Here is a 14,164-nt window from a genome sequence, read left to right as displayed (position 1 = left end):
ATCTAATCAACTTGTTTATAAGCACACTGAAATGAAGAGCTCAAGCATGTCCCTAACGTGACCTTAACAGCAGCCTCTAAGTTCCAAATGACACAAGATTTGACAAGATGAGAAGATTATTCTACAAACTGGATCAGAGCCAGGCCGTAAATGACAGCAGATGAGTTGATGGGTGCTGCAGATGAAAGCACATTAGTTATCTCCATTACCAGAAAATCCTCTTCTTAGAATCCTCTAAGGTGCAGTTCTCTTATCAGACACTTTCCATTTTTGTCTTCAGAAGTGGTAAAAAAAGGTGTAAATTATTAATGTAATATTTAAAATGACCCAAAGACTGATCCACTGACAGTATGCAGTTACTCTCCCATTCATCTGCTCATAGAGAAGCGTCACACCGGTGTGACGGGAATGTTGAGAAATGAACATTCTAAAGAATATCTGGGTTCATTGAATTCAACATAGAATTTTAGAACCTTCAATTGTTGCGGAACTTAGAATGTTCAAAAACCTACACCTTTAAGGGTTAACATCTGGAAGAGCACGATATAACTTAGGCTACAATGTCCTTGATAGGAACAGGACTAGGTCCCCTTCGCTGTAATAACACCTGGAAGATCACATATATATTCACCAGGTATAAAACTGAAGCACCTCACTTGAATATCAACTATCGCCCCAGGTAACATTTACCTCCCAAAAAGCCATATACAAATAAGTCAAGAGTGCTTCTGAAGTTTTACAAGGTAATCAATCCATACACGGCGTCAGAGAACGAAATGGAAACATTCTCATTCACCCCTGAGATGTGACGCAACTGTAGTCCTGAAAGTCAGAAGATTCTATTAATACACAGCTGTAATGTTTGGCATTTCCTCTAAAGGAATGGGGGTGGGGGAGTACTCCATTGTTTTCCTTGGCAGCCACTGATTTTTCCTGGTCCTATTCTGTGCATTGAAATGTCAAGCATTTATTTTTCCATGTCCCTTCCCGCATCTCGTACAGTGGCCTTTGATATTTGCCAGTTTGTTGTCCAATATAGTCATATTATCACTAAAATTGCGTTTTCTGTTGCACGTAATCTTGACTAAGCTGTACATGCCTACTATTGTACTGAATGTCTGTAACACAGCTAAGAGCTCATGGATGTGATGTCATTCTTATCATGCAGGAATAGAAAACAAACACATTTTGTGGCATCTCTCGGCGGTTCCGAAAGGCCAGTCGATAACAAAAACAAACACAAAGCATCAGAGTTGATTCAACTGTCAAAACCGAGCAAAAATATTTACTGCCGGCCAAAGTAAACATGTCTACTTCCCCCAGGTGTGAGTTTGTGCAGGCCGTTAACAAAACTGACAAAGGTCATGCGGGTTCATGTCCCGTTGTGAGTGATGCCAGATGGAGACGGGTGGTGGATGCTGGAGTGGAGTCTTCCTTTACTGACATGTTCTGCATGTGGGGCTAAACAGTTGCAGCCATTCTCTCGGATTGCATTCCATTCTATTTTCATCCAGCATTGCACACAGGTTTGGTGTTGTGCAATCCTGGTGGATTTTGGGGGCGGGGGGGGGGGCACAAAAACAAATGCAGGGCGAGCACTGATGAAGCTCTTGGGGGCTTTGGGTTGGAGGCAAGCCTGATTACTCTCTCTCAATGAGGGGCATCTTAAGAATCGCAGTGATGAGATCACTTTCATGCTTCTCTCTAGTCTCATGCATGCAAATGAGCTGCTTTCATTTTGAAGAGTGCTTTAAGATATAAAAAGAGACGCTCAGAGAAATGGAGACTAAACTCTTCAGTGAATGCCATGCTTCTGTCTGAAACCGGTGAGTAGCCGTCTCTGCCTTTGAGTGGATGAGAACAAAACCTTTCAGATATCATTTGTGTTATCATACCATTTGATAACAAGACGAGCACGATGTGCAAGTCATAATGCGGTTGTTAGTATACTCTGTTTAATATCTGAGAGACAGGCATCAGTTCACAGACCATGAAATGACATTTGATATGAAACCTTTGATATGAAAGTTTTCTTGTGCCGAGAGCAACAAAATGTATGAATTATCTTGTGCGCTCGGATGCAATCATTTGTACTATTATAATACTAAGCCATTGCCAATTCTGAGTTGGCTGACATTTGTTTACATAGGTAAGGGGTGATGCTAAATCTACATTCTATGTTGTACCAACCTTATAATTCCTTATTCTATAAAATATTCTTTGACTATTGCCCTTCTATGCTTTTATTAGCTATTCCTGTTTTATTTGTGTTTATGTGAAGCACATTGAATGACCTCTGTGTGTGAAATGCGCTATATAATTAAAGTTGACTTGACCACAATTCAATTTCTATTTTTTTTTACCAATTGATCGAGTTAATCTGGCCAGTAACTAGCTTGGTCAAACCACATCTGTTCCCTCAGACACTCCCCTCTGGACACAGGATCTTGATCTTTCTGGTTTCCTAGAGGGTCTGCAGTTTTGATCTCCCCTCTCCTTTCAAAGGTAAATATTCATAAGGTAGCAGGGAGGTTAGGCCAACAAGAATGTTTCAAGCTGCGTTATGCTTGTCTAAGCTTAATATCATAAATGTTTAGTCGGCGCTAAACTGCCAAAGTAAATGGTGACATTTACTGATGACTCGGCTGAGGCTCCCACAATACACTTACACTCATCTCACCTCATTAAAGCTGGAGTGCTGTCAGAGGCGTGGAGACTAATGCTGAAAAGAGTTCTCCTGGCAGTAGGGAGCACAGTCAGGCAGTCAGAAGCCACAAATGTAAGTGCTCTGGCCTCACTAGGGTTTTAAACAACTGAACTGTTTACAGTCATAACTAAGACTGTGTGTGTATGTATGTATGTATGTGTGTGTGTGTGTGTGTGTGTGTGCGACCACTGTGGTTTTAATTTTTGTTCACAAACATCTCTAAAGCGTGTTCCACCTTTCTTTTTCCCTCCGCAGCTGCTGACAGATTTGTGTCTGAGTGCTGAGGTCTCTGCTTGCATGCGCTGCAATGAAGGTAGTCTCTCGGCACAGAACAGAGCCTACGCGTATGACCGTGTGCTTGTTTTAGAAAGGCCCTTCCATGCCTCACCCCTTCCTCTGTTTCCTCTCTACTTTCTCCATCTCTCTCTCTCTCCCTCTCTGTTCCTCCCATGGGAAAGGCCTGGGGTCAGGGGTGTGTGCATGGACCAGTGTGTACGTGTGGGTGTTGTCTTGTGTGCATGTGTGTGTGTGTGTGTGTGTGTGCGTGTGTTGTGGGTGTCGTCTTGTGTGCATGTGTGCGGGTGTGTGTGTGTGTGTGTGTGTGTGTGTGTGTGTTTGACGGCAGTGATGAGCCCCAGTGCCAGGTGAGATCATGGGAAGCACATGTAGGCCCTGCAGGAGCACACAGCAGCTGGTCCCGAAACCGCCACAGCGGGAGCCGCCTCGGCCTGGGCTGCTGCTGGAAACTTCTGACCCCGCGTTCCCGCCGGGCCTCCGCCTCTAAAGCAGCGCGGGGCCACGAGGCCAATTAGTTCCAGAGGTGGAACCGGCTTTGGCCCCCTCGGCTTCCTGCTGCCTCGGAGCTGTTGCACGAGCTCCATTTTAGGGGGGGGGGTGTCAAACTGATGGTTGGTTACATAAAAAAAAGAAACTGGAGCAGGAAAAACAGGGCTGTTTGTGTTCAGCTCGCTGGATATGTTTAACAAGCAGCACGGGTGAATGGAATGAAAATGAAAAATGAATGAAAAATGAATGGGTGATTTTTCCCCCATTACTATTTAAAGAGTGGACGTGGAATAACAGAGAGCACCATGGGTAGCCGGACTTGGAGTTTTGCCGAGTCAAGGTGCCCCGAGGCCACTTCCTGCATGGTTGGTGTGTGTGCAGCTAAAACAAGCTGAGTGCAGCTGGAGTTTTTCGGGGCCGGTGGATGCAACCCCCCCCCCCCCCCCTCTCTAACCCCCCCTCCACCAACATCCCCTTTAGCACAGCAGCAGCAGCGGCACTTTGGGGAGTGAGAGAGTCAAGTGTCTGTGTGCAGGATCGCTGTCTGTAGTCGCTGGCCCCCCTCGCTCCACTCATCCCCGAGTCCAGGGAGCATTTCAATGTAAATCAAGGGAAGCAGAAAATCCAATTAAGCCATCTGCTTTCCCCCCTCCTTTGGCTTCCAAATTAATAGACAGAGTGCAAACAAGCAAGAGATTGAGAGCGCGAGTGCTCGCTGAGTGGACGTGACACGCTGCAGAGCGGGGGTGCCTCACTGGGGCTGAGGCAGGCGTGGGGGCGGGTGGGGGTGAGGTGCTGGGGGGTGCTAGGGTGGGGTTGAAGTGTGAAAATGCTTCTTGAGGACGTATTAGGACACTCGGGATTTGGGGAAAGCACTGTGACACGGTCCCCCTCCAGTTCACAGCTAGATTATGGCGCCCTTGAAAACGCCACTGCTTCATCCCTATATTTCATGCGTAGCCTCGGCTGCCTTCTGTAGAAGCTCTATGTGAGGTCATCAGGTACAGGCAGTGGAGAGCGATGCCTGCTTGTGGGATTACAGTACACAGTCTCTTATTTTTTGTGTGTGACATTGGGATGATTCAGAACAGTGCCATCGGATATGCCAAGTATGCGCGCAGGCATAAATAGAACTGTGAAATATCTTGACTGCTGCAGCTGACAGTTGATGCCATAGGTGCAGACTAAGCTGTTGTCACGGCGCCACAGTGACAAGCTGCTGATGGTGAGCCACTGTGACAAACAAACAAAAAAGCATTATGGGTAATATGGAGCCATGACTTGGAGCTCCAGTCACAGTTTTTCAACGAGCACAAGCTCATTCATAAACAGCTCAAGCTCATTAGGTTGAACTGGCTGATCATATGATCACTGGTTGATATGTATGCTACCTTGCTCCTCTACAGAAAATAGGATTTGTACAGCGCTCTCATCAATACCCATCAGGTATGGGTCAGCATAAGAACAGCATAAGAATTCCGGTCATGGGGAGTCTCGTTGCACTGCTAAATGCTATTCCGTTATTTAACACAACTAAATAACACCTATTAGCCACAGCTGATGTGGATGAATGGATGTGATGGTGGAATGGGATTGTGAAGCATCTAATCAATACTCTAACCATTTCAGTGAGCTGGCTGAGATCTTAAAATGTGGAATCTGAGATTTATGTTGACTCTAAAGGTTGTGCTTGCTGTAACTCAGTGGCCAAATCAATAGTCTGTTACTGTTCGGGGACAAAAGGAAGAGGCATCATCCTTACCTATTTAAGCTGTGATGTTGGAAAGCTGATGGGCTTCCAGTCAAAATAATCTGTTAATACTGGTGGTCTGAACTAATGCCTATGGCCTATTGCTGACTAAAGCATTATTGCGCTAGTCATACACATACACACATTATAATGCTAAAAGGTGATTTAAATGGGCAACTGCTGTCGTTTGCAGAAAACTAGAAGCTTCCTAGATATCCAAATGATCAGAGGAGAAAAGGGATCTGCATTCATGGCAAGTAAATACTTTTGTGGCATAAGTACAGTATAAGTATAAGTATAAGTATAAATACTTTTTTGATCCCGTGAGGGAAATTTGGTCTCTGCATTTAACCCAATCGGTGAATTAGTGAAACACAAACAGCACACAGTGAACACACAGTGAGGTGAAGCACACACTAATCCCGGCGCAGTGAGCTGCCTGCTACAACGGCGGCGCTCGGGGAGCAGTGAGGGGTTAGGTGCCTTGCTCAAGGGCCACGGTCCCACTGGTCGGGGCTCGAACCGGCAACCCTCCGGTTACAAGTCCAGAGCGCTAACCAGTAGGCCACGGCTGCCCCACGGCTGGCATGACAAACTGAAAGAATTTAAGGACTTAACACTTTCTGCAATAATCCTACTAGTCCTATCCCAACATGCCAGCGCACAACTACAGTAATAGATTAAGCCTAGAAGTAAGCACTGCTTTTTCTCTGTGTTAGGGAGCTATCTCCAAAACAGATTTAGTTCACTGGTTTACTGGTCATGACTCATGAGATTATTCTCGGGTGATATTGCTATTCTAAAGCTCCAGCTGTAAGGTGTAAAGTGTATTTGGCAATTCTGTGACCTTGACTGCAGAAAAAAAAATCTCACAAAAAAAAAATCTTTCCAGCCATTGCTTTTGTCACTGTGTGATATCTTTGTGGGAGGAGCATAAGGCATTGTACCCTGGGTCACACTCTCTGAGGGAGTACTGTGATGTTCTGTGCCATCCCATTTGCCACAACACAAAGCTATTCACTTGGCATTATGAGACCCATCTGATTAACATTCACCCATGAGGGATTTTGAGTAAAGGTTTAACAGTGTAGCCCAGACCAAAAAAGAAATCAAAACAAAATAGAACAAGCACTATGAATGATAAAAAAATAAATAAATATAGGTCTGTTATTCTGATCTATAGTGTCTATTGCCTGGTCTGGTTGACATGCAATCAAGATGAGAAATGACAGGTAACTGAAATTAATTTCAGCTCGCAGGCTCTGACCTGTCTTGCCTTGTCCGGCTGTGGGGTTTGTTTTTGCTGTGTTTCTGCAGATTCTGGGCGATACCAGGACACAAGACATACAGTACATAACCTGTCTGACCCAGCCAATGGGCATGCATGGCTTTCCATGTACAACAGGCTATATACTGAGTAACTGGACTGACTGAACATCGATTTAAGATCAATTCTGTAATCCCTGAAAATACTGCAAACCTTTAAATGTCATTTAAATAACCTTAAATGCAACATTCAGAGGTAGGCTACTACATAGTTTGCTTAAACAATAGCCATCAATAGACCTTAGAAAATGGTTTCTGCATGCAAGGTTATTCATAATGAGTAAATATTCCTAACCAATAACAGTTATATGTGACATTGTGACAGAGGAGATAGCCTATGCTAAAAATACGGACCGGAGAATCAGAAATCCTACTATTTAGTAACATATAACATTGCTACACTGAGTATAGGGCCTGTTTTATAAAATAAAACAGTGCTACACAAAAATGTCCCTCCTGTTTCATCATGTCTGCTGCACATAGTAGCCTACATCAACTGTAAAGACTTGAAAAAGAATTGTGAAGGTAAGGGCAATAGTGATCTTCTCTAGAACCATCTCAACTTAGCTTGCCAAGCCCATTTCAAAATCCTGAAATAAACTAGATGGACCCCCTACCTCTAAACCGATGCAGGATGCAGGGGCACTGTATAATATGTGTAACTTGAACAACCTACAATATATTTGGCAGATCTACTGACAGATGAAACACCTGCTTTTTTGTGTGTATCCACTGTGGTTCGAGTAACAGCAGAGAAAACATAGGTCACAAAACAGAAACTTTTTTTTTCATTTCGCAAGCGTTATGCTATTAGGATTTCATGCGTAATGGAAATGCAAAGTATAGGTTAGGGTTATGACATCAGTAGACATATGGAAGAGAGAATGAAAAACGTTGCTAATAATTTGCCAGTATGAGTCCGACTCGCGAAAATGTGACAGCAAATCGGTGAAATGTAATAGGCTTAGCTACCTACGATTTAAACAAGTGTCATTTCAAAAGACAAAAACAGAAACACATTCCATTGTCACGGGGCGATAGAGCACACATTCTTCGAGACAATAACCCCTTTTCACTGAACGTTTTAAAATAAATGTGTTCATGGGTTGCGTCAGTCAAATGGCCCTTCGCTCGAGGGTAGCCTACAATACCACTGTAAAATGTACTGAAGTCCATTGCTTGGAGGCTGTAACTACAGTCCAGCGTGAGACACCAAAGCAAGACTGCCATAGCGCCAGTGCCTAACATGAGCGCATATCCAGCTTTGGATCATCTGGGTTCACTCAGATGTCGTAAGCATACACAAACACTAATCGATTTATTAAAAGTTGGTAGGGTTATAATTAGGTTAACTTAGTGTCAACATAACCTAGTCAGTTTACGACTAGATATCCACCTATAATACTAATATGCTATTCAATTCTCGTTTCATATCGTCCGCTGTAGCTAAGGAATAATTATTTGATTTGAGATCCTCCACTAGTGAATGCTTACATGGTTTGGATTTGACACACTTTACTAATACTTCACCAAAACAGCCACGGTCACCGACACACACACAGAAACACTCACACACACACGCAGCCTGCTATGGGAACGGTTGGGATTACCTACCAGCTTTAAATGTCGAACATTCTTTTCCTCTGTCATCTTGGAAAACAACGCCAAAACGAAGTAAGGAAATGGCGAGATAAGACCGTAGTAGCCGGAGAGTTGTGTGTCGGAGCTTTTCTCACAGCAGTAGTCTACCCTCGGCAGCGCTCCGTACAAGCCCAGGCTTTCATAGGCAACTTCACAGAAATGAGGGAGAGAGAGGAGAGCCAGACAATCACAGGAAACCGGCTCCTCCTACCCATACCATGCGAAAAAGCAAACCCGACAACATACAAGCGCAGGCTGACCCACAGCAGCTAGACGGAGAGTGAACAAACTATAACCTCATCTAAATGTCAAGTTCGGAGAGTGAGCTCGAGCGCAACCTTTTCCAACAAATGAGAGCCATCTTAAACATAAACGTGATGAAGCACCGGGCAGTATGGTACAGTACTCTTCACAATGACCCATCTGCTGTAAAATAAGCTTTATTCTAGTGTATGCAAATGCAATAGCAAATATGAATAGCAAGTAAACGAACCCACTGACAAAAGAACAAATTAATTGGTATCACTAAAAATAGCACACATTCACACAAACATACATACGCATGCACCCACACTCTCTCATCCACGCAGATTCACGCGCGCGCGCACACACGCACACACACACGCACGCACACACACACAGCACTGTTCACACTTCACAGTTAAGATGCTGAATGTGAGAAGGTCACCTCAGTCCTACAGGGAAACATACCATATGACCCGAGCTGACTCAGGGCAGGAATGTCCCATAACCACATACCAGTCTCACATGGTCATTCACAACATAAACCTTCCTTAACACTCTTGAAAAACGGTTCTACACTCATACCTATAGAAGTGCTGCTGAAGGTTCTGCTTTGAATCTTACACTGATCAGATGAAGAACTTTTTTACTGTGAAGACCTGAATAACCAGTTTTCTGTGTGCAACTGAAGAGCTGCAATTTTTACGTTTAAGAATTTTGATCACAGTACTCTTGGTCTCACTGAAAGTTGTCACTTTATCATTTCACATTCACTTGCTCTTTCACACACATTCTCACACTTTTAGAAAAACTTGATGTGCTGCAGCGGTACATAATATGGCCACATGTTGATGTAATGTACTGTTCAAAGTACTTCATAATTCAATGAATGTGTGTGTGAGTATATATATGTGTGTGTGCCACTATATGAGTGTTTGTGTCTGTAAAAACCTGTGTGCACTGCCACTGTGCCTATGTGTGTGTGTGTGCATGCGTGAGTGCCAATGTGCCAAGGTGTGTGTGTGCGTAAAAATGTGTCCACTGCCATTGTGCCTGTTTGTGCCTATTTGTGAATATGTGTGTATGTGTATGTGGGTGTGGGCCTATGTCTAGGCTTGTGTTTGGATCTCTCTCTCTCTCTCTCTCTCTGTGCATTTGCTTAGTGGGGCTACATGCCCACCAAATTGTATGTGCCTCTGCGTTTCGGTGCTTGGACTGGTAAAAAAAATGTAAATAACAAATTGATGAAAAATTTCCAAGTTAATTTTCCAAGTCAAATAAAAAAGTTGATACAAAAACACTGAAGACTGAGTCTGAACACTGAAGACTGAATGAGTGAAATGTAACACTCATTTTGTCAGTATCATTTAGCTTTGAAATCCCCCCATATGCATTTGCCATTGACTGTACTCAGGATTACACAATGCAAACTGTGACTATGGCCTGAGTCATGCTGTGGTCTGGGTGGAACACCTGTGACTGGTGCGTCTTGTCTAACTTCCTGGACACCTGATAAATCAATGACTGACGACCTGTTGCGGATGAAAACACCCCCACAAAACCAAAGAAATCACCAACCAAAGAATACAGTTCTGAGGCTTTTCTGCCTAAAATTCAGAGGAGCAGAAAGAAAAGATGTTTTTCTTTTTTTAGACTGCAGACTCCAGCACTGTCAAAGCTCATAACACATTCAGTGAGAGCTGTTTTGTGAAGTTTTCAATTAACATGTCCACTATGTAATAATAAAAAAAATGTGGAACCAATTTTTCTCTTTTTTTGTCAGTGTACATCCATTCGCTTTCGAAGGACACACACTGTTTTCCGTTATCATCAGATGAGGAATTCATTCCATTTCACACCAAGAATGGGATCTCTGTCCTGCACGAAACTGGATGAACGTGACGCATTCACAGCAGAAGCGACAGAAACGGCTGCTGATTAATGCTCCGCGAGACAAAGGCTGCCTGACAGAATGAGGGTACAATGCGCATTGACAGGGAACACGGTGGACCATGGGAGAGATTCCCATTCTTCCTTTTCATTTCTTCCTCTGTTCTCTCTCTCTCTCTCTCCCTTTTTTATCAGCGGCAATAGAATGGCTTACATGAGAGCTGCCGCTTACATAACAGATCATCATCCACACATCAGAGAGAGGATGCGGGGGAAATGCATCTGCCTCTCATCCAGTCCGCTGAGGGCTTCAGACAGACTGCATACTGTATGGCAAGAGCAGGAGAAGGGAGGAGAGAGGAATGAAAAATAAAAAAGAGAAGTCCCGTCATGCGCTCTTGTCACGCTGCACAACAACATGAAAGCGAATTCACATCCGCACCGCTTCAGAGGAACGAGTGAAGAGACGAATAAATGATACCAATGGCCATTAAGATGAGAGGAGAGAGGGGGAGGGGGGGGTCAATCTTTTGTTTTGAAAAAATGCCAAGGAAACAAAGGCGTCTGTCTTTGTGAGCGCAGCATTTAATCACAATGAGCCCCGGCCCATGAGAGAGTCGCAGAGACAGATGGAGCCTCTGAGCTTTATTGCTGTGTTTGTAAACCTCCCGTTCACTTTCATCTCAAGGTCAGGACTAAACCACATCACAAGCATGGAAAGCTCTCGTTCAAGTGCTCCCACGTTAACCCCCCCCACCCCCCCACCCCAACCTCCCCATACATGCCGCAATCCACAACAAATGACCCTCAACTCTTGGGTTTTTCCACGCCTGTTTTTGTTACTACCAGATGTTTAGTGACCGCTTCCTCAGATGTTTTGGCTGGTGAATTTAAGGCGATGCAGCAGCCAATTCGGTGGTGCTGTAGACTGAAGTCACAAATTCGATACTGATACGTCCACAGGCTGAGCACTCTGCATGCGAGTTTTTGTGAGATAGACAGTAAGGTTTTTTTTCCTTCTCAGCTTCCAGTGGTTGTGGATGTCTTAGCACAGTGTCTAAACACCCTGCTGTTTTCTTGTCAGAGGTGGGTATTTCTGTAACAACACTGTGCTGAGAACAATCTCTCCTCAGCAGGCTCCGTCAGCTTTCCTCTCAAACATTTTCTCTCTCTCTCTTCAAACGTAAACACAATGTTGCCCTGGACAGTGTGGTATTCTTCACAATGTTGCATTTGCTCTGATATAAGCTCTGGTAAATATACACAGTGTGTAAATAGTATATCACACAGAAGGCACATTCACAGACACACACACAGAACACCAAACAGCCCAGCTAGAAGCAGCACCAAATCTGTGGTGATGAATGAATTTAATTTCGTTTTCCCTTTATAGTTCGTCACCTTCTCATGTCTGCTCCTTGCCAGGTGCTTTCTCGAAAGGCTATATACTGTGACATGATCTTTGGATGAGATTCTCTGACTGCTGTGTTCATGAATAACAGAAGTAAGGGTAGTCAGTCATCTGTCATCTCATCAATCATCCGTAGGAGCCATTAATCCCCACTCCCTAACTGGTGCCTTTCTAACATGTAATAAAGCAGTTTCTCACATTCAATATATAGGTCCATCTAAAACGAATATATGGTAAGTACTTATTTCTTTTATCATTTGTTATGGTAGGCAATTGAACACAAGTATGAGGAAATGTACTGAAAAAGACATCAAAACCCATACTCAATAATCACATTAATCTGAGTTTTAAAGTCATTGCTGGTTGAAAAAGAGAAAATAGTAATGAACTACTTCTCTGTGATTAAATAGCATGCAATATCTATGCTAAAAAATAATGCATTCCTGAAAGCCAATTTATCCACTGGAGTGAGGCTGGTAATATTAAATGGGGTAATTTCAGAGAGTAAATTAATCAAGTCTGGGGGTGTCTAATAAAAAATAATCAAAGGCGTTACTGATATCTACAGAGAGCTGTAAAGAACCATAATAGAGCCAGGAGACCATACAGTGATTAAATTCATAGGAATCAAACAGACTTTTGTTTCCACAGATTTGGCAAATATAAAAATACACAAAAGCCTATCAATAAATGAAAAATGAAAATGTGTCTGGTCAAAATACATGAAAGCCAATCAATAAACAAAGCGTCCAAATGTACTACAGAGACATTAAAGGAGGCAGGGCTTGAAGCAGTGGCCAGAGCGCTCCCTCTTTGTCGCAGTGCAATGTTCTGCATGAGTGGATTACGCCTCATGTGGGCTGGAGCTAAGTGCCGGTCGTTAGCTGTCAAAATGGATACAATCACGGCAGTTTTTAATGGCGCAACAAGTCCTGCTAGGGGCGATTCCGGCGGACGCCTGTTCAAGAGTAGATGATTGCACTAGGCAGAGGTTTGTTGTTATATGGCCTGAATGGACTGTTTTGGCTGATGACACAGGACTGAGCCAACCCTGGGGCCTGTCGAAACAATTAAGCTTTGGTGGCGTAAGCCTCAGTGGCCTGTGATTGGGCCGCTACGTCCTGTTAACGCGCTGACACAAGGTGAAGTCTCCGAGCAGGGATGTTTTGTGCAAGCAGCTCAGAAGGAGGAAAATCGCTTTAAATCATTACACTCTAATGGGCTTCTTGACAAAGACACGAGGCAGTTTGTTTTGAAGTCCAGCCTCAAACTATGATTAAGATCCTCTACTCTCATTATGAGAATGCTCACTGGTTGTTTTACTGGAGTGACAAATCTGAGGTAACGACCAGCTGTCAAAGTTTAAATAATATAGCCGCTTTTTTGGGTCTGGCTGCTTGTAATAGATTGACCTCTTCGCACTATGCTGAGCTACATGTCTGTCATATTCTCTGGCATCTGAATAGAGACATTGATCATTAAAGCCTAGTGTGTGGTGCTCGGTCACAGTAAAACGTGAGAAACCACTGAAAATAATGAGAGTTCTGTCTATGGGGATTTACGAGGATGTCAGTCCACCTTATCTACTTAAGATGGATCTATACAGGCCTCATCAAAGCACTTCTAAATCAATTTAAACACCTGCCAGAGTCATACATGTCAAAGGAGAGCTCTTGTCTATAAACAAAAAATGCTCTACCCGCTTATTAAGTCGGCGTCAAAGTCAAATAGGAAAGACACACAAAGACACGCATTGTCAAGTCAAATGGGAAAGACAAACATTAGTAAAGCAGTCCATCTGTCCTCAGAAAAAAGGAATACAGTGATAAAACAAATCTAGTTGAAGTGTGGAACTCCCCTGATGACCTCCTAATGTATGTGGATATCATACGTAAGCCGGTAGTTAGCATGCATGGGCACGCTGCAATGGGAGGCAGAGCTTTGAGAGTACAGTGCGCACACGTGGGATGCATGCTTAAACAGTTACAATAAGGTCAGCGCACTGGTCCTGGCTAATGGTAAACGGGCCACGTGTTTCTGACCGTTTCCGGATCATGCATGTGCAGCCGGGGGGCCAGGGGGTGGGTGGGCGTGGTTGGGGGTTATGGGTGTTGGTGTGGTGGAGCAGGCTCTGTTTGATATGCATCAGAATGTGTAAACACGTTCCAGACTAATCTCATTACCTTTGCTTCTCTCAGGTCTGCAGAGAGGGAGTTGATAGCAGATAAAACCAGCAGCAGCCCGACGAGCAGAGTGCAGAACAAGAATGTGCAGGTTGGCATAACACATGCGTGCACACACACACACACGCACATACACACAGGCATACACACACAGGCACACACACACACACACACACACACACACACACACACACACACACAAACACACACACAGGCATACACACAGG

At 43.9% G+C, this 14,164-nt stretch overlaps 1 protein-coding gene and 1 long non-coding RNA gene across 2 annotated transcripts in view; one reads left to right on the top strand and one right to left on the bottom strand.

The window, feature by feature from the left end:
- mid2 (midline 2) overlaps positions 1–14,164 on the bottom strand; it is a 97,265-nt gene that overhangs the window by 50,920 nt on the left and 32,181 nt on the right.
- On the top strand, positions 1,631–3,889 carry LOC121694330. The gene is made up of 4 exons (XR_006025729.1): positions 1,631–1,826; positions 2,424–2,505; positions 2,691–2,779; positions 2,963–3,889. It is a non-coding gene; the product is annotated as an uncharacterized LOC121694330 (long non-coding RNA).

This window comes from Alosa sapidissima, chromosome 20 (genome assembly GCF_018492685.1).
Source record: "Alosa sapidissima isolate fAloSap1 chromosome 20, fAloSap1.pri, whole genome shotgun sequence".
NCBI lineage: Eukaryota > Metazoa > Chordata > Actinopteri > Clupeiformes > Clupeidae > Alosa > Alosa sapidissima.
Note: the sequence above shows the minus strand (reverse complement) of the source record. Positions and strands in the feature narration are given on the sequence as shown.